The sequence below is a fragment of the Myotis yumanensis genome, unplaced genomic scaffold (genome assembly GCF_028538775.1).
Source record: "Myotis yumanensis isolate MYYU_CA2020_CCGP unplaced genomic scaffold, mMyoYum1.0.hap1 SCAF_22, whole genome shotgun sequence".
In the NCBI taxonomy this organism is placed as follows: Eukaryota; Metazoa; Chordata; class Mammalia; order Chiroptera; family Vespertilionidae; genus Myotis; species Myotis yumanensis.
In genome coordinates, this window is record NW_027223773.1 from 16,953,898 (window position 1) to 16,979,218 (window position 25,321).

Genomic DNA, 25,321 nt, shown 5'->3' on the forward strand with positions numbered 1-25,321 from the left:
GGTCTGACCTGGCCAGAGGGGGTAGGTTTGCCTGAATGGAGACTGGTTAACACTGTTGAGCACAGAGAAGGAAATACACCAGGTGTGCCTATGCATATGGAGGTGTGTGGGGGTTGCTCATGTGAGCTCATTCCCAGGAAGGAGCCTACTAGGGAAATGAGCTATGAAACTGTGGAAATTAGCAACTGTGGAGGGACACTGATCACATTGGAGTGATAGTGGTAGACCCTGTGGGAAAAATCAGATGTGGTCACATAAGAAAATAGAGGTCAATCTTTCTGCTGTGAGCTGCTGAGGCCCCGCCCCTTGTGCAGAGCCTGTGGTGTCACATCTGTCTTCTCTCCCCTGGGATCCAGGCTGAGATCTCAGAGGGAGAAGCATGAGTGGCCAACTCTTTCGTACCATGGCGTCCCTTTCCCTGACACCTGTCAACACCTTCTAGGCTGGTGCTGATGAAGAGAGAGCAGAGAATGCTCGTCTGTCTTCCTTTATTGGTCCATTGCTATGGGAGACTTGGTAAAGAGGAACTTGGGGCCCAAAGGCATGGACAAAATCCTGGGAAGCAGTTGAGGGCATGCCTCTCTTATGGTAACCAATGATCCTGCAACTATCCTAAAATCATGGGTGTTGGTAATTCAGCAGCAAAAGTGTTAGTTCAAGAGTTCAAGATGATGACGTTGGAGATGGCACTACCTCTGTTCCTGTTTTATCAGAAGAATGGTGATGCTGGGGTATGGCTATTGAACATGTAGAACACCTGGCTCTGTCACAGGTGGTAAAATTGCATCTACCTTTGACCATTCAGAACTAGTGAAGCTTGGAAGTTGCAAGCTCATTGAGGAAGTCATGATTGGAGAAGACACCTCATTCATGTTTCTGGGGTAGTCCTTGGTGAGGGTCACACTATTGTTCTTCGTGGTGCCACTCAGCACATTTTAGATGAAGCAGAAAGATCTTTGCATGATACTCTTTGTGTTCTTGCACACACTGCGAAGGCTTCTAGAACAGTTTATGGAGAAGGCTGTTCTGAGCTGCTGATGGCTCAACTGCCAATAAACACCAGGGAATGAAGCTGCTGCAATGGATTCTTAGGCTTAAGCACTGAGGATGTTGCCTACTGTTATAGCTGCCAACGCAGCTCTGACAGTGCAGACCTAGTGGCACAGCACTGAGCTGCCCATCGTGAAGGCAATGCAACTGCTGGACTGGATATGAAGGAAGGTGCTATTGGTGATGGCAATGCTGGGCATCACAGACAGTGTCCAAGTGAAGTGCAGGTTCTTCTGAGTGCAGCTGAAGCAGCAGAGGTGATGCTGCATTTGGATGACATCATCAAAGCAGACCAAGGAAACGTGTCCTGATCACCCCCCCTTGTTAATCATTCCTATATGTTGTTATGCTCTGGACCAGTTCATAGCAATGTTGTTCAAAGGACTTAAACTTCTTCTTTTTAAATTATTTAATGAGTGTTCCTATTCCTATTCTTTTAATAATATATTTTATTGATTTTTTACAGAGAGGGATAGAGAGTTAGAAACATCGATGAGAGAGAAGCATCAATCAGCTGCCTCCTGCACACCCCCTCCTGTGGATGTGCCTGCAACCAAGATATATGCCCTTGACTGGATTAGAACCTGGGACCTTTCAGTCCACAGGCTGACGCTCTATCCACTGAGCCTAACTGGTTAGAGCAGGACTTCGATTTATTTTTAAAAATATATATATTTTATTGAATTTTACAGTGAGGAAAGGAGAGGGATAGACTAGAGAGTTAGAAATATCGATGAGAGAGGAACATCAGCTGCCTCCTGCACACCCCCCACTGGGGATATGCCCGCAACCCAGGTACATGCCCTTGACTGGAATCGAACCCAGGACCCTTCGGTCCACAGGCTGAAGCTCTATCCACTGAGCCAAACCGGTCGGAGCAGGACTTCGACTTCTTAAAAAGACTGGAATCAAAGTTATCTATGGATCTCATATCCTTAAGTTTAGACATTTAGCTGATCTTTTACTTTAACATGGGTCTAATTTATTTGCTCTTCATTTTCCATAAAATTCAGTTGTTTTAAAAGTCCAGTTCTCATACTGTGAATCAAAATAAAAACTTGAACAATTAATATAAGAAAATAGAGGTCAAAATATAACTGAGATGCCTTTGACAGTCACCAGTAATGAACACACCAAGGTGAACCAACCCTAACAACCCGAGAAAGAAAAGTGCAGGAGGTTCAAGTTCAGAACATGGGAAGTTCCACCTGACACTATTTCCCCTACAAGGCAATCAGAGGATGAACTAAGACAATAGTGTCAGCCTAGAGCAGTGGACCAAGTGTTGGGGAGAGAGGAGCATCTGTGTGGGTCCTTGGGAACCAGAAGCATGAACTATAGAGACACAGACAGACCTCCCGGATCCTATTCCTTCAGGGGAGTTTGGTGCTGGGCTAGTAGCACTGAGGATATAGCCTACTCTTAGAGCTGACAATGCAGCTGCACAGCCTCCTTTGTGGTGTTTATTCTCTAGACTTTGTTGTAGATCCAGTCTCACATGTTGGGATATAGAAGGATCTCAGTCATAATGTGGTGTGTTTCATGAAGATATCAGTAATGATCCTATATAATAAAAAGCCAGCCACCATAAGCATAACGAATGGAAGGACCAGAGACCAGAACCACCACATCCCCTCTCCAGGCTGGCCTCACCCCCAAGCAAAGATAGAGGGAGGCCCAGGGCACCAGCAGCAACTCTGTGGCAGGTGTGCAGCTGGACAGCGATTGCCCAGCAGAGGGAAGCCCAGCCCAGCCAAGCCATCACACCCCAGCCTGTTGCCTGCAGAGGGAGGCCGCTGGTGGCAGGGGAGGGGGGAGCAGCACAGCACAGAGGACAAGCAGTGGCAGTGGCAAGGTTGGAGCCAGCTGCCTGAAGCAGGAGGAAGGAAATCCCCAATAGGTCCTGGTCTCAGGCCAGGACTAGGGACCCTATCTGAGGGGTCCCAGATTGTGAGAGGGTGCAGGCTGGTCTGAGGGACCCCCTGAATGCACTGATTTTCATGTACCAGGCCTCTAGTTTAGAAATAATTAAGTTTAGGTCATGGAAATTTTGTGATTTGAAAACTGATTGTAATGACAGGAAAAGGGCCTTTCTGTTTCATTCCAGTGGCCACCATAATTTATGAGAACCTCCTGATCATTAAAACCCAGAATTGTTAGCTTCCCTGATTCAAACAGCCCCTCTGTTCAAACTGAGGTACAAGAGGAGCTACTCTCTAGGCTACATTCTTGCTTCCCTGTTCGCTGTTTTCAGAACTCAGGGTTCATTCCCACCAAGGAGTCTCTGGTTAGTAGAGAGTTCCCCTCACCCCTCCCTTTCAAACAAGTCTCCTTGTAAACCCTCATACCTTGTGCTCTAAGCATGTTACAGGCTTGGGGAATATACTGATGAGACACCTCCCTGGGACATCTGCCAGACAGTCTGCTGGAAAGCGACACAATGCAACTTTATAAGAAAATCCCCCTGGTATCTGCTCAACTTCAGTCCCAAATCCTTGTTCCTTCCTCATCACCGAACAACAGCAGCCATCACTCTTGTAAAGTGGAAGCCAGGTGTTTTGCCTGCCCTGTATTGACTAGTGAGAGATACATGAGATCTTTCTCTTTTTGGAAAGTAAAATAAAAGTCCTCTCTGTATCTCTCTATTTAGTTGTGAATTCTTGCACAGCCTGAATCACTGGCCAAACCCTTACACAAGTGACCCTTGGGACTACTGTCACCATGTCCCCACATGGTGCTGGTCAACTAAAACCTGCACCTGACTCAGTGCCACATTGTGGGGGAAAGCTACCTGGCAACATGATGGGGGGTTAACCGAGACCAAGGACACACACTTTGGGGGCTCTTGTCTCATTAGGTTGTCATCTTGTTGAGGTTCAGCCAGTTCCAGTTTTCTTTCCTCACTTCCCTCTGAAAGAGCCCCATAGAGACATGAAGACACTCTGATGGGAAGGTGCAGGAGCACAAGCCATTTGTGTGTTGCTCTTTCCTGAATTGCAATTCTATTTGCTTCTCATACAGTTTTTAGGGTTTTCTATGTGCAAGATCATGTTATCTGCATACAGATAAAGAGAAACATTTTAACTTGTTTCTCTCTGATGTAGACATTTTAAATTTCTTTTTCTTGTCTAAGTATTCTGACAGGGACTACTAGTTTTGATAAATAGAAGTAGTCAGAGGGGAGCCCTTGTCTCAGTCCTGAAGTAAGAAGAGAAGCTTTGAAATTTTCTCTATATAGCATGATGTCACTTCTTGGCTTCTCAAATGTGGCCTTTATTATATCGAGGCCCATCTCTTCTACACCTAATCTGTTAAGAATTGTAATTCATGTGACAATTTTCAATGTAAAGACTTTATTCTGTATCTATTCATATTTTTTGTTTGACTGCTGACAACTGATGCCTTATTTTTGCCTCTTCACATGCCACACACCAGAAATCTGATAAGGAACCATGGTTTTTTCTTTAGATGTCATTGAAAGATTGAAATCACACAAGCCCCTGGAAGCAAAATTCCTCTCCTTTCCTACCATATCACCAAGATAAATGCCCTGAGGCTATTGGGCCAGGCTTTCCCTGGAGCCTGGTTCTCTTTACATGTGGGAAGGTCTTTGTTCTGTGAGGTGTGGGAGACTCAGGACAAGATTAAAACACACATGTGAACACAGCCTGCACACAGTCACAAACGTTTGCAAATTAACATTTGCACACACACACACACACACACACACGCACACACATGCTCACTCACACTCTCACACACACAACTCTCAGTTCCCAGGAAGAAAACCAGTACCCAGGTTCCTAAGGAGGCTTGGAGGCCCTGACTCTCAGGGAACTGTGATGGCTGGACCCTTACATCAGGAATAACTAGATCCTCATCACTGGGGCCTGTTGGTGTCCTTATATGACAGGACTTTGCAGACATGGTAAAGGTGGGGACAAGGGAGCTAAGAGTGCTGACATGAGGGTTACCATGGCCACCTGTTGGGACATTCCTGTAACCACATGGGCTCCCTTCAGAGGGAAACAAAGCAAATCAGACTAAATATTTTTTTAATCATTGAAACCAGACATTGGGAAGGGTTTGCACATCCACCTGAGTGAATGATGACCAGGAGGGAAGCATGAGGTAGGGAGAATGGAGAGCTGTGGTGGGAGGTCCTGGGGGAGGATCCTCCTCGCCTTGGCCCAGGTGGGCCTGCCAGAGGGAAACATGGGGACTGGGGTCCTGAACTCAGCACACAGGGGCCTGGGCTGCACTGGGGTCTCTTGGTGGGAAGGTTTCCCAAACCCAGGAAATGGAGAGCAATGAGGATGGTGTCCTTGCAGAGAAAGAGAAATAGAAAATACAAAGACTTGTGAAGGAGAGTCCTCATTATTGCCAACATGTCACCTGCAAACAGACAATGTTCCTCCTTCATTGTTGTCTGTGGTGAGAATCTGAGAAGGAAGAATCATTCCTGGAGGCAACAGAGCTTGAGAGGAAATCCCTGTGCCTGACAGGAAGGCCCTTCCCTCCCTGCTCCCAAGCCCCAGCTCCTAAGGCTGTTCTCTGTGCTGTGGGTCCTGAGCGCCACCTCGTGTTCAGAGCGCCCCCTGCAGCCCAGCACTGCTGTCTCTCTCAGGGCATTTTGTGTCTGGGCTCACACTGACTTCCTCCCTCACTGTGTCTGGCACAGAAATTACACAGCCTTGTCCTCGATGGCCATGGAGCTCAGCTGCAGGGAGAACTGGTTCTTGGACATGTCTCTGGAGATGGAGGTTCGGCTCTTGAGGGAGGGGTTGTAGTAAGTGTTTTCATTATGATTTATTTGCCCCATCCACTCCAGCCCCTTCCCTGGACTTGGTGTATCCAGGTCCAGTCATAACCACTGGTTGTGATGGAGAATCCAGAGACTGCACAGGTGAGGGAGAGGGTCTGCGAGGGTTTCACCAGTCCTGGGCCCGACACCTGCTGCTGCACCTGGGACAGGACAACTGGGTACAAGGAGCATCAGTCCTGTCAGTGATATGCAGTCACCCCCATCCCCTGACCCCTGCCTGACCCCTGAGACCCTCACCTTGGGGGGCTGTCACCAGGAATAGAAGACCCAGCAGTCTCATCTTCTTCTAGACCACAGCTCTGCTTTCCCAGAGACCTCAGCTCTGTGTGAGGGGAGAGCTGTGAGCCTGCACAGCCCAGAAGAGGATTTACCCTGGAGCTTGAAGAGAAATTTGCATGTGGGGCAGCATTTCCCTTATAAGTAGAGGGACTGAGGTCTGCATTCTCTGGTCATTTTGGGCCCCATGTTGGGGCATCACTTTCCTTGACCTCACTCACCAGGTAAGTCATGGATGGGGCCCACCTGGGTCATGAGACTCATTGGGATTAGGTCAAAGACAACCTCTCCTGAGCAGAAGAGGAAATGTTGGACTAGATGAGTAGGTTACATTGGTAAATTCCCATTCATCTTTCAAACAAATTTCATAGGAATTACCGTTTGTTTAGCTTCTGAAATCCAACACTTACATATATATACAATTACAAATGTTTATCGTTGTCATTTTTATATGCTAATTATGTTCACCTTTATATGCTAATTATCGTTGTAAACCATTTGAAAAGCACACCCATTTTTTTTTCTTTCACAATGTCTTCATTTATGAGGTTACTTTGATATGAGTAACTGCTTCGCAATCACAAGAAAAAGGGATTCCCTTGATTCTTCATGTTGGAACTATTTTATGTTTTATAACACACTGTGCAAAATCTTCCTTTATGCAAGCCAATGGCTTATTGCAAAGACTCCAAACTAATAACATCCAAAATAATCATGTTTTAACCTGAAGAAGGGATCAAAAATTAAAACAGTGATTATGCATGTGTACTATTGAGAATCTTTCATATCTTGAAATGATATGGCAGCCTGTTAAGTGACCTGATTTCCTAGTCTAGTGTTATCAGTGATGTTGGGGTTCAGAGTGACCGGAATTGGGGAATTCCTACCATAGTTTTTCTCACAGAAAAGGGAACTTCAACCCTGTCAGGAATCCCTCACTCCCTGCCTCTCTGTGCCCTGTGCCCAGGGATGCTCACTGTTCTCAGAGCGTGCTGGGCTCTCCCCCATAACATATAACATCCTTAATGTGTAATGCACACATTCTCCATCAGGCACTTGATTTGGAGAGATAGTCTCTCTCTAAGCCTGTCATTTAATTTCCTTGATGGAATATTTGGTGGGACAAATGATTTTACTTTTTTTTTAAAATTAAGTCTTTATTGTTCAGATTATTACATTTGTTCCTCTTTTTCCCCCCATAACTCCCCTCCTCCCAGTTCCCTCCCCACCCTCCGCCCTCACTCCCCACCCACTGTCCTCACCCATAGGTGCATGATTTTTGTCCAGTCTCTTCCTGCATCTCCCACACCCCTTTTCCCCCCAAGAATAGTCAGCCCATTCCCTTTCTATGTCCCTGATTCTATTATAATCACCAGTTCATTCTGTTCATCAGATTATTCACTTGATTCTTAGATTCACTTGTTGATAGATGCATATTTGTTGTTCATAATTTGTATCTTTACCTTTTTCTTCTTCTTCCTCTTCTTAAAGGATTTTACTTTTATTAAAGTTCAATTCATCACTATTTTTTTAGTGGGACTTGTTTTGGGTGGTTTTTACAAAGAACACCCAGACAATGCTGAGCCTCAACTGTCCATGTGATTAGCTACAGCAGCCACAGGGACTAGAGCAGGTTCTGGTACCAGAGGAGCTGCTGGGAAACTACCCATGAATCTAAACGTGACTGTGGAACTGGGTGAGGAGAGGAAGCTTGTTTTGAGTCACATGACAGAGATATGACTGATATTCACGGACAGAGAGTTACTGGACATGTGGGTTTAAAGTCTCCTCCAGTGAAGGCCCACAAGGAAGGGCAGGGCATGACAGAGACAGTTTATACCATTGTAGACAATGCCTGAATAATTAGGAACAGGAGTTTGTGAGAAGTAGAAACATTAAGCTTTCTGAAGGTAGGGATCAAGAGAAATAAGGAGCATGTCACTCACAGTGATGGAGAAAGTGTCCCTGTTTCCTACATGCACATTCTTACTGTCTCTCTTCTAGATGGTAATACCTTCCTAGGTCCAGGGGATCTGCATATGGACACCTTTGGGTTCATTACTGATATGATCTCACCATGGATCATCCAAGCTGCATAATTCATTGGGGTCTCATTTGTGAAATCTGTCAACACTTAAAGGGAAGGGTGGACACCCCTCACTGGAGAAGTCATGGTGATGGTGTGTGTGTATGAGGAGCCATCATTCCATTAGACCAGGGCTCCTGTCTCAGTCCATCATCCTTATTGTAATCATCATCATCATCATCATCATCATCATCATCATCATCACCATCATCATCATCATCACAATTTGCTTACTTATATTCATGCTTCCCATTTTCTATAGACATAGTGGTTGTCCACATACAATTCCTTTTCATCAGAAATAAAGCAGGCATTTACTCTTCAGATATCATTGGAGGTTGAATCCCTCCACACCCAAATGTATGTTGACACCAGGCCTTAGTGAAAATGAATGACCTTTGATAAAGTACATATTCCACCAAGATAGGAGATCATCTCCATATTGTAGGTGGGTACTAGGGGATAGATTTAGCTGTTGCAAATCAGAGGCTAGTGCTTGACCAAAGAGGTGGGGACTGTCTCAACAACCCTAGGGGAGAACTGTCCAGGTTAGTTATCTAGTGATCCGAGTGATGGAATCAGTCCAGGTGAATCCAAACAGATCCAGTGAGTTAGGACTAAGAAGGATAGTGAAGAAAGTGTCCTTCAGATCTAACACTATGCAGTGGGTGGTGTTGGGTGGTATTTGAAAGAGTATAGAGTAAGGGTTGGGTACTCAAAGGGTCATGGGTAGGGTGGCTTCATTGATTGCCCTAAGGTCCTGAACTAAGGTATAAGAGCTTTTAGGTTTCTTTACAGCGAGTGTGGGAGTGCTGGCTGGAGCGGCTGCCTCCCTGAACAGGTTGGAAGAGAGATGTCTGTCAATAATAGGTTTGAGGACAAGCAGAGCCTGAGGTGTTAGTGGGCATTGAGCTTTTTGGGGAAATTGCTCTGGAGTTTTGAGTGTTACCTGTACCCTGGGATGATGAGAGGCTGTAGAACAGCGGTTCTCAACCTGTGGGTAGTGACCCCTTTGGCAGTTGAACGACCCTTTCACAGGGGTCCCCTAAGACCATCTTGCATATCAGATATTTACATTGTGATTCATAACAGTAGCAACGTTACAGTTATGAAGTAGCAACAAAAATAATTTTATGGTTGGGTCACAACATGAGGAACTGTATTTAAAGTGCCAGAAGGTTAAGAACCACTGCTGTAGAAGGATGAGAGGTAGGGATCCCAAACACAGGGGTTTACTTGGGTCAGCCATGGTAGGAGGGAAGAGGTGGTAGGGTTGGAGAGTACATCCCCTATGGCAAGGAGCAGGACCCTTTGTGACTATGTGGGAGTGCTTTTTGGGCCCGGGGATGAGGAGGAATGTACCTATTTTAGTTAAAATGTCCCATCCTAGCAAGGGAATGGAACAGCTGGGCCAAACTAAGAAGGTGTGTGTGAAAGTCTGCCTGGATATCAGGGGAGGGGTGGGGTACTAAGCGGGTGAATACACTTACTTTCTATGCCTACAGCAGAGATAGGGGGAAGGAGGAGGAGCCCTGAGTATTCTGGCAGGACTGAGTATGTCATCGCTGCATCTAAGATGAAAGAGATGGGCTTACCTGCCACCTTTAAGATTACCCTGGGTTCTGCAGCGGTGATGGTTAGAGCCAGGGCTGTGTGGGAATCCAGTCCGGTCAGCTACTAATATACACCACTAGGTACAGGAGCCCTGAGACTGAGAATCCCGGAGGGAAATTTGCTTGCGCCTGTGGGGGAGGTGCTTGCGCCTGTGTAATCCCAAATCTCAGTTAGAGGCCCCGCTGGACAGAAGGTTGAAGGGCTGGAGGAGGTCTCTGCTGAGGCAGGAACTGGCCCAATGACCCTCCTTGTTGCAGGGGAAGCAGGACCGGGTGGAGTCCCACCTCAGTGGAGCCCTTCACTCTCTGACCACGACCCTGTTTGGGCGCTCTAGTGAGGAGTCAGAAGCATATAGTGGGCATCATCTCTTTCCAGTCTCACCTTCTCACAGGCCGCCTACCTTTCCCTTCTCTCTCTTTTCCTTTGCCTTTCTGCCTGTCCCTTTTCTTCCTGTCTGTTTTTTAAACAACTTTAAAAGCAACCTATACAAGTTCTTGCTGGGGTGACTGAGGGCCCTGTTCTAATTTTTGTAGTATTTTGCTAATATCTGGTGCTGATTGGCTGATGAGATGGGTATGAAGGAAGAGGGCTCCCTCAGGGCATGCAGGTCTATATTGGTATATTTTACTAAGGCCTCCATGAGGCAGTTTAGAAAGGCAGCAGGATTTTCATCTGGATTTTGGGTGATTTCTGAGACTGTCACAGTTGACAGCTTTAAATCCTGCCTTTCACATTCCCTCTAAAAGACAAGTGAGGTCATGGGCCACCATCTTCATATCTGAGGAAAGATCCTGATTGGCTGTTGGATATTGCATTTGTGTCTTGCATTCCCTTAAATTCCTCTGAATTTTCAGTGAATAATTTGTTGGTGTGAGCTGTAGCAGCTGACCAGATGCAATCCTTTTCCTCAGAGTGGCTGTGGAAGTAAGAATGACATATAAACACCTTGATAAGTCACACCATGTGCTTGAGTTAAATATATAAATTATTTTGTAAATTTGGTGGGATCATCCGAGAAGGAGCCCAATCTCTTTTCTATTTGTGTGAGATCCAATCAGGAAAATGGGACATGGACCCTCATAATGCCCTGTTGTCCTTTATCCATTTTGAGTTTATTTTTGTGTATGGTGTAAGTTGGTGATCTAGTTTCATTTTTTGCATGTATCTGATCAAATTTCTCAGCACCATTTATTGAAGAGACTGTCTTGAATCCATTGTATGCTCTTTTCTCCTTTGTCAAATATTAATTGAGCATAGTGGCTTGCATCAATTTCTGGGTTCTCTGTTTTGTTCCAATGGTCTATATGTCTGTCCTCGTGCCTGTACCAGGCAGATTTGAGAACTGTGGCTTGGTAATATAGCTTGATATCTGCTATTGTGATCCCTCAAACTTTGTTCTTCTTTCTCAGTATTGCTGCAGTTTTTCATTGTTTTTTATTCCAGATGAATTTTTGGAGAGTTTTTTCTAGATCTTTGAAATATGCTGTTGGTATTTTAATGGGGATTGCATTGAATCTGTAGATTGCTTTGGGTAGTATGGTCATTTTAATGATGTTGATTCTACCAATCCATGAGCATGGTATGTTTTTTCATTTGTTTATGTCTTCCTCTATCGCTTTTTTCAATGTTCTGAAGTTTTTCTGAGTACAGGTCTCTTACCTCCTTAGTTAAAACTTTATTCCTAGGTATCCAAATTTTTTTGTTGCAATGGTAAATGGATTTTTTTTCATTTCTTTTTCTGTGAGTTCAGTATCTATACTAATAAAAGTCTAGGTGGCCCTCGTGCCTTCACATCATCACAAGATGGCCACCCCAAGTCATCACAAGATAGCCATTCCCATGTTGTCACAAGATGGCCACCACAAGATGGCCACACCCCATGTCATCACAAGATGGCTTCCACAAGATGGCCAGTGGGGGGGCAGTAGGGGGCGACTGGGCTAGAAGGAGAGGGCAGTTGGGGGTTATTGGTCCATCAGGGCAGCAGTTAGCCATCAATCAGGCCAGCAGGGGAGAGTTTAGGGGCAGGCAGGCAGGCAAGCAAGTGGTTAGGAGCCAGCAGTCCCAGATTGTGAGATGGATGTCAGACTGCCAGTTTAGGGCCTGCGGGATTGGGCCTAAACCAGCCATCGGACATCCCCTGAGGGGTGCTAGATTGGAGAGTATGCAGGCTGGGCTTGGGACAATCCCCCCCCCCCCGTACAAAAATTTTGTGCACCAGGCCTCTAGTTGGTGTATAAAAAGCCATAGGTTTCTGGGTGTTAATTTTGTATCCTGCTACATTGCCGAATTCATTTATTAGGTCTAGTCATTTTTTGATGGAGTCTTTGGGGTTTTCTATTTACAATATCATGTCATCTGCAAATATGGATGTGTCACATATGTTTAAAATGAAGACAAGAAAATATGTTGAAGTAAGAAATGTCCAAACACATACAGAATGTTTTATAAGATTTTATTTGAGCCCAGTGGATGACAACTGTTAGAGAGAAGACATCAAATGCTGTGGAAAATAACAGTTTGCAGATGCATTTGTGCATTTGAAGTTAAGAAGGAAAGGTGAGGAAGGTGACATGGAGGTGGGAGAGAGCAAGGCAGGGACTGGATAACAGGACAGTTACCAGGAGGTGCTCTCCTGAGGGTGGTCATGCTTATCTCAAAGGTGTGTTAACACAGATGCACAGGAGCAATGGATGGCATTGCTTGAGATAAAGATTAGCCCTTTAGTAAAGAAGTTATAGGCCTGGGGCCTGCGTACCAACCAGGACTGCCCAGATAGGAATTTGTGATCAGAGCCTCCTGTGAGGTTCCTTTCAGTCACTCAATTTGGTCACATTTACTACAGATCCCCCTTTTGTTCACAAATACAATTCCTAAAACTAGACATAGGAAAAGACTTTCTGTGAGCTCTGTTGCTCAGCCTTGGAGCAAAACTAATTTAAGACAGAGCAGGAAACTGTGTATTTGCTCAACTCTCCACCTGCTCCTGGTATGGGGTCTGTGCTGGTCCTGAGCACCCACTGGTGTCCAGGACGCCCCCTGTAGCCCATCCCTGTCCCTCCCTCAGGGAGGTTTGTGTTGGGATCACTTACCAATCTCTGGATCCATTTTGTTCACACTAGCCCATCCCCTCACTGTGTGTCTTTCACAGTAATACATGGCCATGCCCTCAGCTCTCAGGCTGTTCATTTGCAGGTACAGCATTTTCTTGGTGTTGTCTCTGGAGATGATGAATTGGCCCTTCTGAGTTGGCTTAGTATATGGTACTACCACTAAAACCACTAATGAATGAGACCCACTCTAGGCTCTTCCCTAGAGGCTGGTGGACACAGTGCATGCTATTGTTACTGTAGGTGAATCCAGAGGCTGCACAGGAGAGTCTCAGAGACCCCCCAGGCTGCACCAAGCCTCCCCAGACTCCACCGGCTGCACCTTACACTGGACACCTGCAAACACAGAGATGTCCTTGTCAGGAAACTCTCACATGTCCACTGTTTCTTTCACTGATATCCATTTCAATATTCAGTATCTCTAGTTCTCCGAAAATTACCTCTTAAAAGAGTCACAAGAAAAACCCAGCTGAGCCCAAACCCCATGGTGAGTGGTCTGTGTTCAGTCCTAATCAGGGAATGGGAACACCTGGGAATCCTGGGGCTGGGCTCCTGTCCCAGAGCTGCAGAGTCAGGGCTGGTCTCATTTTTAGGACCAAATTGGGCTCTATTTGCATGTCCACTTACTATATATGGACCTTTGGGGTTGGATGTTGATACAAATGACACTTTCTCAGAGTGTGACATGTCCAAGGGCGTGTTTATGTTTAAACTAGAGGCCAGGTGCATGAATTCATACATGGGTGGGGGCCAGCAGGCTCACCCTGATAGGGGCCTGTCAGGCGGGGCCAGCCTTGGGGTCTATAGCTGGAAGCTGTAGCTTTTCCCCAGCTGGATCTAATTATACTTTAAGGATGGCCAAAAGAAAACCCACAACAGAACTGTCTTTCATTTCACGTGCATGAGATTAAGTTGTTTATGTATTGTTTGCAAACGTATATTAAGATGGATAACGGCCCTTTAATGATTTTTGAGTTCTTATCGGGCCTCTGCCCTCAGTTTCACAATATGATCTTCATGTCTGTTTTCTTAAAAGTGTTTTTTTCTGTTTTTATGCATACCCTACTCCTGGAAACCTGCGGGTCCTCTTCGCTGCCACTTTTAAAGAGAGATTGAAATCTCACCTAATCTGCAAGGTGCAGCAATTTCACAAAATCCCCACCCAACCTCTCTACATTGCTCAGCAAAGGGTTGCTATCCTGTTAATGCTTAGGTCACCTTTTTGGCTAACTTGGAAGGTCTCCTGAGGCTGTGGGCCATGGAGGGAGAATTCCACACCTTGGCTGCAGGATTAGCAGAGCCCTCTGGAGATTCTGGTCGAGGACAGAAGGGACTGATAATTATTTTCTTGTGCTTTCCCTAAATGTACATGCACCAGGGAGCCAGGCAGTGATTTAGGGGGTTAGAGGCCAGTCAGGGGCATGGCTGGCCAGGGTGAGGTTATGAGGTCCTTCAGGTCGTTCTGCCGTTTGGTCACTGGGCTTTTATTATATAGGATACTTCCCTACACCTGGACCTGTGCATTTCCCTCTGAATCCAACTTCTCCAAGTTACCTGTACAAAAAAGAGAAGGAGTGAAAATCTTGGATTCTTATGACAATCACCGGTAATGACAACCAAGAGAAATTAACCTTCAAATATGATAACCAAATGTTCAGGAGATTCATGTTCAGGGGATGAGAAGTTCCATCTGACACTATTTCCCCTACAAAGTGATCAGAGGGTAAACTCAGGACATAGTGTGAGCCTGGAGCCATGGACCAAGTGCTCAGGGAGAGACTAGCATCTGTGTGGGTCCCTGGGAGTCAGAAGTATGAGCTATAGACACACAGACAGAGCTCCCAGGTCCTATTCCTTCAGGGGAGTTTGTTGCTGGATGTGTAGCAGCTGCAGTGCCTCCTTTGTGGTGTTTATTCTCTAGACTCCATTGTAGATCCAGTTTCATACATTGGGATATAGAAGAATCTCCGTCATGACCAGGTATGTTTAGGGGAAGATGTGGGCAATGATTTAGGAATAATTAAGTTTAGGTCAGGATAATGTTACTGGAAACCTCAATGTCTGCAGGTGACCTTTGGGACCACTGTCACCATGTCCTGGCTCAGCTTCAGGTTTCCTGTCTGTGATCTGTCCTGGGGTGTCCTGGGGTGTCCACAGATTAATGGACCTGTGAGAGGGGTGATGGTGGATGAAGAGGGGCAGCTGTGTTTTTACAGGGTCTTCTCTGCCCTTGACACTTTGGGAGGAGCTGGGGAGAGTCCGCAGGGCTCTGTCCATGGAGCTCTAGGTCTTGGACAAATCTAGATAGGATGTGGACAGTTGAAGGCAGCTTGGGAGTTTTCCCTTCTCTTGAATTTTTTGGGAATATTTTGAGAGGGATAAGGGTATGGTCCCTTTTGAATGTCTGGTGAGATTCAACTGTGAAGTAATCTGGTCGAGGACTTTTGTTTGCTGGGAGGTTTTTTATTCCTGCTTTGATTTCATTTGGTTGATTTGTTCTATTTAGATCTTCTGACTCTTCCTAATTCAGTTTTGAAAGCATATATGTTTATAGGAATGTATCCATTTTTCCCAGGTTGTCCATTATATTGGTATACAGTTGTTCATTGTAGTTTATTACAATCCTTTGTTTTTCTCTGGTGTTTGATGCTACTTCTCTTTTATTTTATTTATTTGTGTCATCTCTCTTTATTTCTTGATAAGTCTATTTAAAAGAATATCAATCTAGTCTATCTTTTCAAATAACCAGCTCTTAGTTTCATAGATTTCTTTAGACTGTATTTTGTTTATTTCTGCTAAGGTCTTTATTATTTACTTTCTAGTACTCACTCCAGGTTTTGTATTTTTATCCCACTTCCTTTAAGTGTAGACTTAGATTGCTTATCTTTTTTCCTGTTTCCTGAGGTAGACTTGTGATGCTTCAGATTCCCCTCTTATAACTGCTTTTCCTGTGTCCCATAGAATGGGGTTGCTGTGCTCACATTTTCATTTGTCTTAAAGTCATTTTGATTTCTTCCTTGATCTCTTTGTTAACCCATTCATTGTTCAGTAACATGTTCCTTCACCTCAATGTCTTGTGTGTTTCTTTGGCCTATGGTAGAGTCCCCAAACTAGTTCCATCAGAAATAGTCATGGCTTTGAGTGGAGAAAAGACAAGAAATAAAAGCAGTGATCATGCAGGTGTACAACTCAGAATCATTCATATGTTGAAATGATGATGGAAGGAGATTTACCTGTTTTCTCAGTCTAGTGTTATCATTGATGTTGGGGTTCAGAGTTTGGGAAATTGGATAATTCCTAGCATACATTTTCTAACAGGAAAGGGAACTTCAACCCTGGCAGGAATCCCTTATTCCCAGCCTCCCTCTGCCCTGTCCCTGGGGATGGTCACTGTGGCCAGAGGGTGCTGGGTTCTCCCCATAACATACAATAGCCTTAATGTATAATGCACATGTTCTCCCTTTAGGCACATGATTTAGAAATATATTATCTTGCTAAGCTTGTCATTTAATTCCCTTGATGGAATATTCAGTGGGACAAATGTTTTAATTTTAAAAATATGTATTTTTATTGTTGATGGTATCACAGATATCTCCTTTGTTGCCTCCTCCAACCCCAAGCTTAGTTTTCCTCTAAGATTTTTTTTTGTTTCATGCTTTACATTTAAATCTTTTATCCATCTTGAGATTATTCTTCTGTATGATGTAAGTTGGTGTCCTATTTTGCATGTGTCTGCCCAGTTTTCCCAGCACCATTTGTTGAAGAGACTGTCTTTACTCCATTGTATGTTCTTGCCTCCTTTGTCAAATATAAATTGACCATAATGCGGTGTGTCAGTTTTGGGGGCTTCTGTTCCAGTCCATTGGCTATATGACTGTTCTTTTGCCAGTACCAGGCTGCTTTGGTTATAATGGCTTTGTGGATAGTTTGATATACGGTATTGTGATCCCTCCTCCTTCGTCTTTTTTTCTCAAGATCAATGCAGCTATTCTAGATCTTTAATTGTTCCATAAATATTTGGAGTATTTGTTCTATGAAGTATGCCATTGGTATTTTAATAGGGATTTAGTTTTATCTGTAGATCACTTTGGGTAGCATAGACATTTAATAATGTTAATTCTTCCAATCCATGAATGTGGAATACGTTTCCATTTGTTTGTATCTTCCTCTATTTCTTTTTTCAATGTCCTATAGTTTTCCAAGTACAGATCTTTTACCTCCTGGGTTAAATTTATTTCCAGGTATCTTATTTTTTTTTGTTACAATGGTAAATGGGATTGATTTTTTAGTTTCTCTCTCTGAGAGATCATTATTGGTGTATAAAGATTCCATTGATTTTTGGATGTTGATTTTGTATCATGCTACCTTGATGAATTCATTTATTAAGTCTAGTAGTTTCCTGGTGGAGTCTTTTGGGTTTTCTATGGACAATATCATGTCATCTGCAAATAATGACAGTTTTACTTCCTCCTTTCAAATTTGGATTCCTTTCCTATCTTTTTCTTGTCTGATTACTATGGCTAGGACTTCCAGTACTATGTTGGATAAGTGTGGTGAAAGTGTACATCCTTGTCTTGTTCCTTTTCTTAAGGGAAACACTTTAAGTTTTTGAACAATGTTTCTAATTTTTTAAATATATTTTATTGATTTTTTACAGAAAGAGGAAGGGAGAGGGATAGAGAGTTCAAAACATCAATGAGAAGGAAACATCGATCAGCTGCTTCCTGCACACCCCCTGCTGGGGATGTGCCCACAACCAACGTACATGCCCTTTACTGCAATCAAACCCTGGACCCTTGAGTCCACAGGCTGGTGCTCCATCAACTGAACCAAACCGGTTAGGGCATGTTTTTAATTTTATTAAAGATCAATTCACCTGAATTTTCATTTATGGGTTCTGTTTTGGGTGACATAACAGAGAACTCCCCAGAAAATGCTGAGCCTCCACTATCCATGTGGATTGGCCACAGCAGCCACAGGGACTGGAGCAGATTCTGGTAACAGAGGAGAGCACTGCTGGGAAACTACCCATAAATCTGGATGTGACTGTGGAACTGGGTGAGGGGTGGAAGCTAGAGTTGTGTTAACTCACATGACAGAGATATGCCTAATTTTCATGGACAGAGAGTTACTAGACATAGGGTTGAAAGCCTCCTCCTGTGAAAGCCCCGAAGGAAGTACAGGGCATGATAGAAACAGCTTATATCATCGTAGGATATACCTGAATAATGATGATCAGAGTTTGTTAGAGATAAAATAATGAAAGATCATGCAGACAGGGATCAAGAGAAATAAGGAACATGTCATTGCACACTGGTGGGAAGGGGATCCCTGTTTTCTACATTCATATTCTCACAGTGTCTCTGTTCTAGGAAATAACACCTTTCCAGGTCCAAGGGATCTGCATTTGGACACCTTTGGGGTCATTTCTGATCTGGTCTCAGCCTGAATCACCAAGCTGCATAATTCATTGGAGTGCCATTTATGAAATCTGTCAACACTTATAGGGAAGGGTGGACACCTCTCACTGGAGGAGCCATGGTGTTGGTGCGTCTGTGTGAGGAGTCATCATTTCATTAGACCAAATCCCTATCTCAATCGGTAGTCATCATCTTTTATTATGTGTGTGTGTGATTCTTTTTCCACAAAATCTCTATTGTTTGAAATTTACATAAGTCCCTCCTGTCCCCTATTGAGCATCATCTTCATCATCATCATCATCATCATCATCACCATCATCACCATTTGCTTACTTATAATCTTTCTTTTCATTTTCTATAGACATTGTGGTTTTCCACACGCAATGACTTCTTATAGGAAAAGAAATCAGGTGTCTTCTTTTTGGATGTCATTGGGAAATTGAAACCCCAAAGACCCAACTCTAAGTTGACACAACACCTAATAACTGCTGACCTTGGATGACATTGGACCACGATGTCTGTCCAATTCTATCATCACCGTCACCAGCATCATCACCATCATCACCATCATCATCATCAGCAGCATCCTCAATCATCCTCATTTGCTTACTTAGAATTATGGAATTCTTCCCATTTCCTGTAGACTTGGTTTTCAAACACACTTAATGACACTTTATCTCAATTTTTGCACATTTTGTATAATTGTTAAGCAAAAAGGCAGCCATACTCTATTTTATTTTTGTTTCACTGCTGACAACTGATGGCTTATTATTGCCTCTTCTCCATCTGCCACGCTGGAGGAAGCTGATGAGAAACCATGGTTTTGCCTTTAGATGTCATTGGGAGATTCAAACCACTCAAGCCCCTGAAAGCAGAACCCCCCCCCCCTTTGACCTCACAAAATATAAGCCCCGAGTCAATTGCCTTCCCTGGCTCCATGAAAGCAGGTCTGTCTTATGAAGGGCCTTTCCTTTGCTTCCCAGAAATTTCAAGTATGTGCACAATAAACATTCCCTGTCCCGGGGGTCTGTGTTTGTCATCAGCCTGGTCATCTGTACCAAGCTGCTGTAGGAACCTCTGCCTCTCCCTGGTGTCACCTACTCTCAGTGCTATGAGCATGATGACAAGTCAATGACCTCCACCACCTGGGGTCCTTCTTTCACTTTGGGGTCACAAGACTCTGGTGTCCATGGGCAGCACATACATGTCCTGCTGCTGATTGACTGGGCCCTGAGCTGTGTGGAGCCTAGATACACTATTGAGTCTGCAGAGCCTCTTGGTGGGTTTAGCTGATTTGAGCAGAAGATTTCATCATTATTTGGTACTTGGCACAAGGGTGTCTGAAAGAGACTCTCTGCCACTTGTCCACGTGAGAAAGTTGTCTCTGTTTACAACAGACTCTCTAACTTAGAGACTTAAGAGGTAAGAACAGAATCAGGAATCCAGGGAGGTTTCCTGAGGGAAATGTGAGATGGAGAGGAAATTACACAGGAAACCAGCCCAAACCTCCAACTTCACGTGCTGCTTGGATGGTCCTTGTGTTTAGGGACCCTGAGCGCCCCCTGGTGGGGGCAGGCCCCCAGCCGAAACACACACACACACACACACACACACACACACACACACACGGCAGAGTATTTCGTAGCTGAAGTCTTGAACCCACCTGAGAGAAGACTGAGGACACAGAGACCATGCTCAGTGGGAGTCTGAAGGTACAAGTCCCAATTCTTTCTTTTAAAAATTGTTTCTTCATTGTTGAAATTATTACATATGTCTCCTTGTATTGGCCACTTCTAGCTCTCCCTAACCTCCTACCCCAAGCCTTCACCATCCTATTGTCTGTGTCCATGGATTATACATATATGCATATGAGTTTCTGGTTGATCTCTTCCCACCCACCCATCCTTTCCAGTCTTCCCTCTCAGATTCCACAATCTGTTCCATGCTTCTATGTCACTGGATCCATTTTGTTTATCAGTTTCCTTTGTTCATTAGATTCCAAATATGAGTGAGATATTTTGATATTTGTCTCTCTCTGGCTGGCTTATTTTGCTTAACATAATACTCTCCTGGTCCATTCATGCTGCCACAAAGGGTAGGAGATCCTTCTTTTTTTTTTTTTTTTTTTTTACTGTAGCATAATATTCCATGGTATAAATGTACCACAGCTTTTTTATGCACCCATTTACTGATGGGCACTTTCAGATCTTAGCTATTGTAAATTGTGCAGCACATATCCTTTTTGATTGGTGTTTCTGATTTTTGGGATATATTCCTAGAAGTGGGATTACTGGGTTAAATGGGAGTTCCATCTCTAATTTTTTGAGGAAACTCAATACTGTTTTCCACAGTGGCTGCGCCAGTCTGCATTCCCATCAGTAGTGTACTAGGGTTTCCTTTTCTCCACATCCTCACCAGCAATCGTCTTTTGTTGATTTGTTGATGGTAGGTGTGAGGTGATAACTCATTGTCATTTTAATTTGCATCAATGTGATGATCAGTGACTTTGAGCATGATTTCATATTTCTCTTGGCCATGTGTATGTTCCCTTTGGAGAAGTGGTTATTTAGGACTTTTGCCCATTTTTTTAAAAACTTTATTTATTTAATTTATTATTTTTTAAATTTAAAGTCTGTATTGTTTAAAGTATTACATATGTGTCTCCCCCCCTCCCATTGACCTCTCCTTTGCTGTTCTCATCCCTCAGCACATGCTCTCACCCCTCTACTGTCTGTGTACATAGGTTATGCTTATATGTATGCATACAAGTCCTTTGGTTTATCTCTTACCCACACTCCACCCTCACCTTCCCTCTGTGGTTGGGCAGTCTGTTCAATGTTTCTATGCCTCTGGATCTATTTTTGTTCTTCAGTTTATGTTGTTCATTATATTCCAAAAGACGAGTAAGATCATGTGATATTTACCTTTATCCAACTGGCTTATTTTGCTTAGCATAATGGTCTCCAGGTCCACCCATGCTGTTGCAAATGTAAGAGCTCCTTTTTTTACAGCAGTGTAGTATTCCATTGTGTAGATGTACCAGTTTTTTAATCCACTCATCTGTGATGAGCACTTAGGCTGTTTCAAATCTTAGTTATTGTAAATTGTGCTGCTACAAACATAGGAGTGCATATATCCTTTCTGATTGGTGTTTCTGATTTCTTGAGATATGTTCTTAGAAGTGGGATTACTGGGTCAAATGGGAGTTCCATTTTTATTTTTTTGAGGAAATTCCATACTGTTTCCCACAGTCTGTATTCCCACCAGCAGTGCAAAAAGGTTTCCTTTTTCTCCACATCCTCACCAGCACTTGTTGTTTGTTGATTTGTTGGTGATTGCCATTCTGACAGGTGTGAGATGGTACCTCATTGTCATTTTGATTTTCATCTCTCGGATGATTAGTGACTTTGAGCATGTTTTCATATGTCTCTTGGCCTTCTGTATGTCCTCTTTTGAAAAATGTCTATTTAGGCCCTTTGCCCATTTGTGAATAGGATTGTTTATCTTCTTTTGGTTAAATTGTATGTGTTCTTTATTATTTTGGATATTAACGCTTTATCAAATGTATCTTTGCCAAATTTGTTCTCCCATATTGTGGAATCCCTTTTCATTTTGTTGATGGTTTCTTTTGCTGTGCAGAAGCTTTTTATTTGGATGTAGTTCCATTTGTTGATTTTCTCTTTAGTTTTCTTCACCCTAGAAGATGTAGCTGTAAACACATTTCTTTCAGAGATGTCTGAGATTTTGATACCTATGGTTTCTTCTAGGGTTTTTATGGTTTCCCTTCTTTCATTTAAGTCTTTTATCTATTTTGAATTTACTCCTGTTTATGGTGTAATTTAGTGGTCTAGTTTCATTTTTTTTTGCACATTTATCTGTCCAATTTTCCCAACAATATTTATTGAAGAGACTGTTTTGATTCCTGTCTTGCCTCCTTTGTCAAATATTAATTAAGCATAATGGCTTGGGTAGATTTCTGGGTTCTCTGTTCTGTTCCATTGACCAATATGCCTATTCCTGTGCCAGTACCAGACTATTTTGATTACTATGGCTTTTGAGTATAATTCAATATCTGGTACTGTGATTCCTCCCACCTTTGTTCTTCTTTCTCAAGATTGCTGTGGCTAATTGGGATATGTTTTGGTTCATAGAAATATTGGGAGTATTTTTAATAGGTATTTCATTGAATCTGTAGATTGCTTTGGGTAATCTGGACACTTTAATGACATCAATTCTACCAATACATGAACATGGTATATTTTCCCACTTGTTTATATCTTCTTCTATCTCTTTATTAAACACCCTGAATTTTTTTGAGTACCAGTCTTTTACCTGCTTGGTTAAGTTTATTATTAAGTATCATAATTTTTTGATGCAATGGTAAATGGGATTGTTGGTTTGGTTTCTCTTTCTGAGAATTCATTATTGGTGTTTAAAAATTCCATCGATTTCTGGGTGTTAATTTTGTACCCTGCTACATTGCAGAATTTATTTATTAAATCTAGTTTTTTGGTTGTTTTTTGTTTGTTTGTTTTTTTGTTGTTTTGTTTTTTTTGGTAGAGGCTTTAGAGTTTTCTATGTACAATATCATGTCACCTATGAATAACAAGAGTTTTACTTCCTCCTTACCAATTTGGATGCCTTTTATTTCTTCTTCTTTCCTGATCACTGTGGCTAGGACTTCCAGTACTATGTTGAATAAGAGTGATGAAAGCGGACATTTCTGTTTTGTTCCTTTTCTTTTGGGAAATGCTTTTCATTTTTGCTCATTGACTATGATGTTGGCTGTCGGTTTGTCATACATGTCCTTTATTATGTTGAGATATGCTCCCTCTTCTCCCACGTTGTTGAGAGTATTTATGAAAAGTGGATGTTGGGTTTTGTTGAATGCTTTTTCTAAATCTGTAGATATGGTCATGTTATTTTTGTCTTTCAATTTGTTTATGTGATGTATCATGTTTATTGATTTGTGAATATTGCACCAGCCTTGTATCCCTGGGATGAATCCCATTTGATGATGGTGTATGATCTTTTTAATATATTGCTAGATCTGATTTGCTAATATTTTTTGAGGATTTTATTATCTATGTTCATCAGGGATATTGGCCTGTAATTACCTTTCTTAGTAGTGTGATCTGGTTTTGGAATTAGGATGATGCTGGACTCATTAAAAAAAGTTTGGAGGTTTTCCTTCTTCTTGGATTTTTAAAAATAGTTTGGGGAGTATGGGGTTTAGTTCTCCTTTTAATGTTTCGTAAAACTCCCCTGTGAAGTCATTCAGACCAGAGCATTTGTTTGCTGGGAGTTTGTTGATACCTGCTTCTATTTCCTCAGTTGTTATTGGCCTATTCACGTTTTCTGATTCTTCCTGTTTCAGTTTTGGGAGATTGTGTTTTTCTAGGAATTTGTCCATTTCATCCACATTGTCCAGCTTGTTGGCATATAGTTGTTCATAGTATTTTATTGAAATCGTTTTTATTTCCAGGGGGCCAGTTGTTCCTTTTCCACTTTCATTTCTGATTTTATTTATTTGGGTCCCCTCTCTTTGTTTCCTGATGGGTCTGGCTAATGGTTCATCAAACTTTTTTATCTTTTCAAAGAACCAGCACATGGCTTCCCCAAGTCACATTCCTTAGTGTTAAAAGGTTCTGTAGTCACCAGAGCTGTCTGGAGGAGACCAGGGTAGACACACAGAGGTTTGGGGAGCAGTGCATGACTTGGGAAAGCTTTGCAGATATAGTGGGTACTCATAGCTCCTGGAAACCCATCAAAGAAGTCCAAGGAGGAAGTGTGGGAGCTCTCCTCCATCCTGGAGATGAAGTTGAAGGTGGGAGTCACTATAACACCTACACATGGAGGTTAGGAAAATGCTGAGATAGATCAACATAATCAACAAGCACCCTCCACCTGGGTTATTATCCCGTCTGAGCCCTCAAAGGAGTAATCTACAGAGAATTCAATATCATCATTATGAAATGTCAAACTTTACCCCATGATGTTAAGTAAAAAAATAATGGAAAACTGTATAGATGTCTCCTTCACCAAGATATTTGCCCAGTCAGCTGCTTGTTGAAATGAGATTATTTCCAATGAGACTTTGTTAAACTTTCCTATTAAACTACACTGCACAGGATAGTGTATCATCTCACATCAGTGCTGGTGTGACACCTTTTGGGAAAGAGCTGAGGTCATTTCCTGCTCCTGTGGTACCAGAAACAGCAAATCCTGGCACCTGCTCAGGTGAGGTGACCAGGGAGCAGCCCTCAAGCGACCTTTGCACCATTCAGATGGCTTTCATCCAGTTTCCACTGTCCCTTGTAGGTGCATATGTTTTATTTATTGTGGGCCTGTCAGAAGGAAGGACCCTGTGGGGACAGGTGGGCATATGGGTCAGACCCTGAGCTCAGCATACAGGTGACTGGGCTGTGCTGGGGTCTCTCTTTGTGGGAAAGTTTCCAACCACAGGCTGATGAGAGCTCTGAGGATGGTCTTTGTCCAGAAAGGAAAACAGAAAATACAGAAGATGGTGAGGAGATTCCCCAGTCACTGCCCATATGTCTTCTGCCAACAGCAGTGTTACCTCCTCCTCTGGTGTCTGCAGTGAGAATGAGGGAAGTTAGAGCCACAGAGAAAGAGCAAGAACCATCCCTGGATGCAGCTGAGAGTTTGAGAGGAAATCCCTGTGCCCAACAGGAAGGCCCTTCCTTCCCCACCTCCCTCTGCCCCTGCTCCTGGGTTCCACTCTCTGGCCTTGGTGAGTCAGGAGCGCCCCCTGGTGTCCAAAGCGCCCCCTTGTGCCCAGCCCTGCAGCCTCCCTCAGGGAGGTTTGTGTCTGCATTCACACTGACTTCCCCTCACTATGTCTCTTCCACAGTAATACACGGCCGTGTCCTCGGCTCTCAGGCTCTTCAATGTTAAATAAACTTGGCTCTTGGACGTG

General features: G+C 43.3%; 1 pseudogene; it reads left to right on the forward strand.

Moving 5' to 3' along the window:
• The first annotated feature begins 733 nt into the window (after positions 1 to 733).
• LOC138999363 (T-complex protein 1 subunit beta pseudogene) lies at positions 734 to 1,378 on the forward strand (annotated as a pseudogene).
• The last annotated feature ends 23,943 nt before the right edge of the window (positions 1,379 to 25,321 follow it).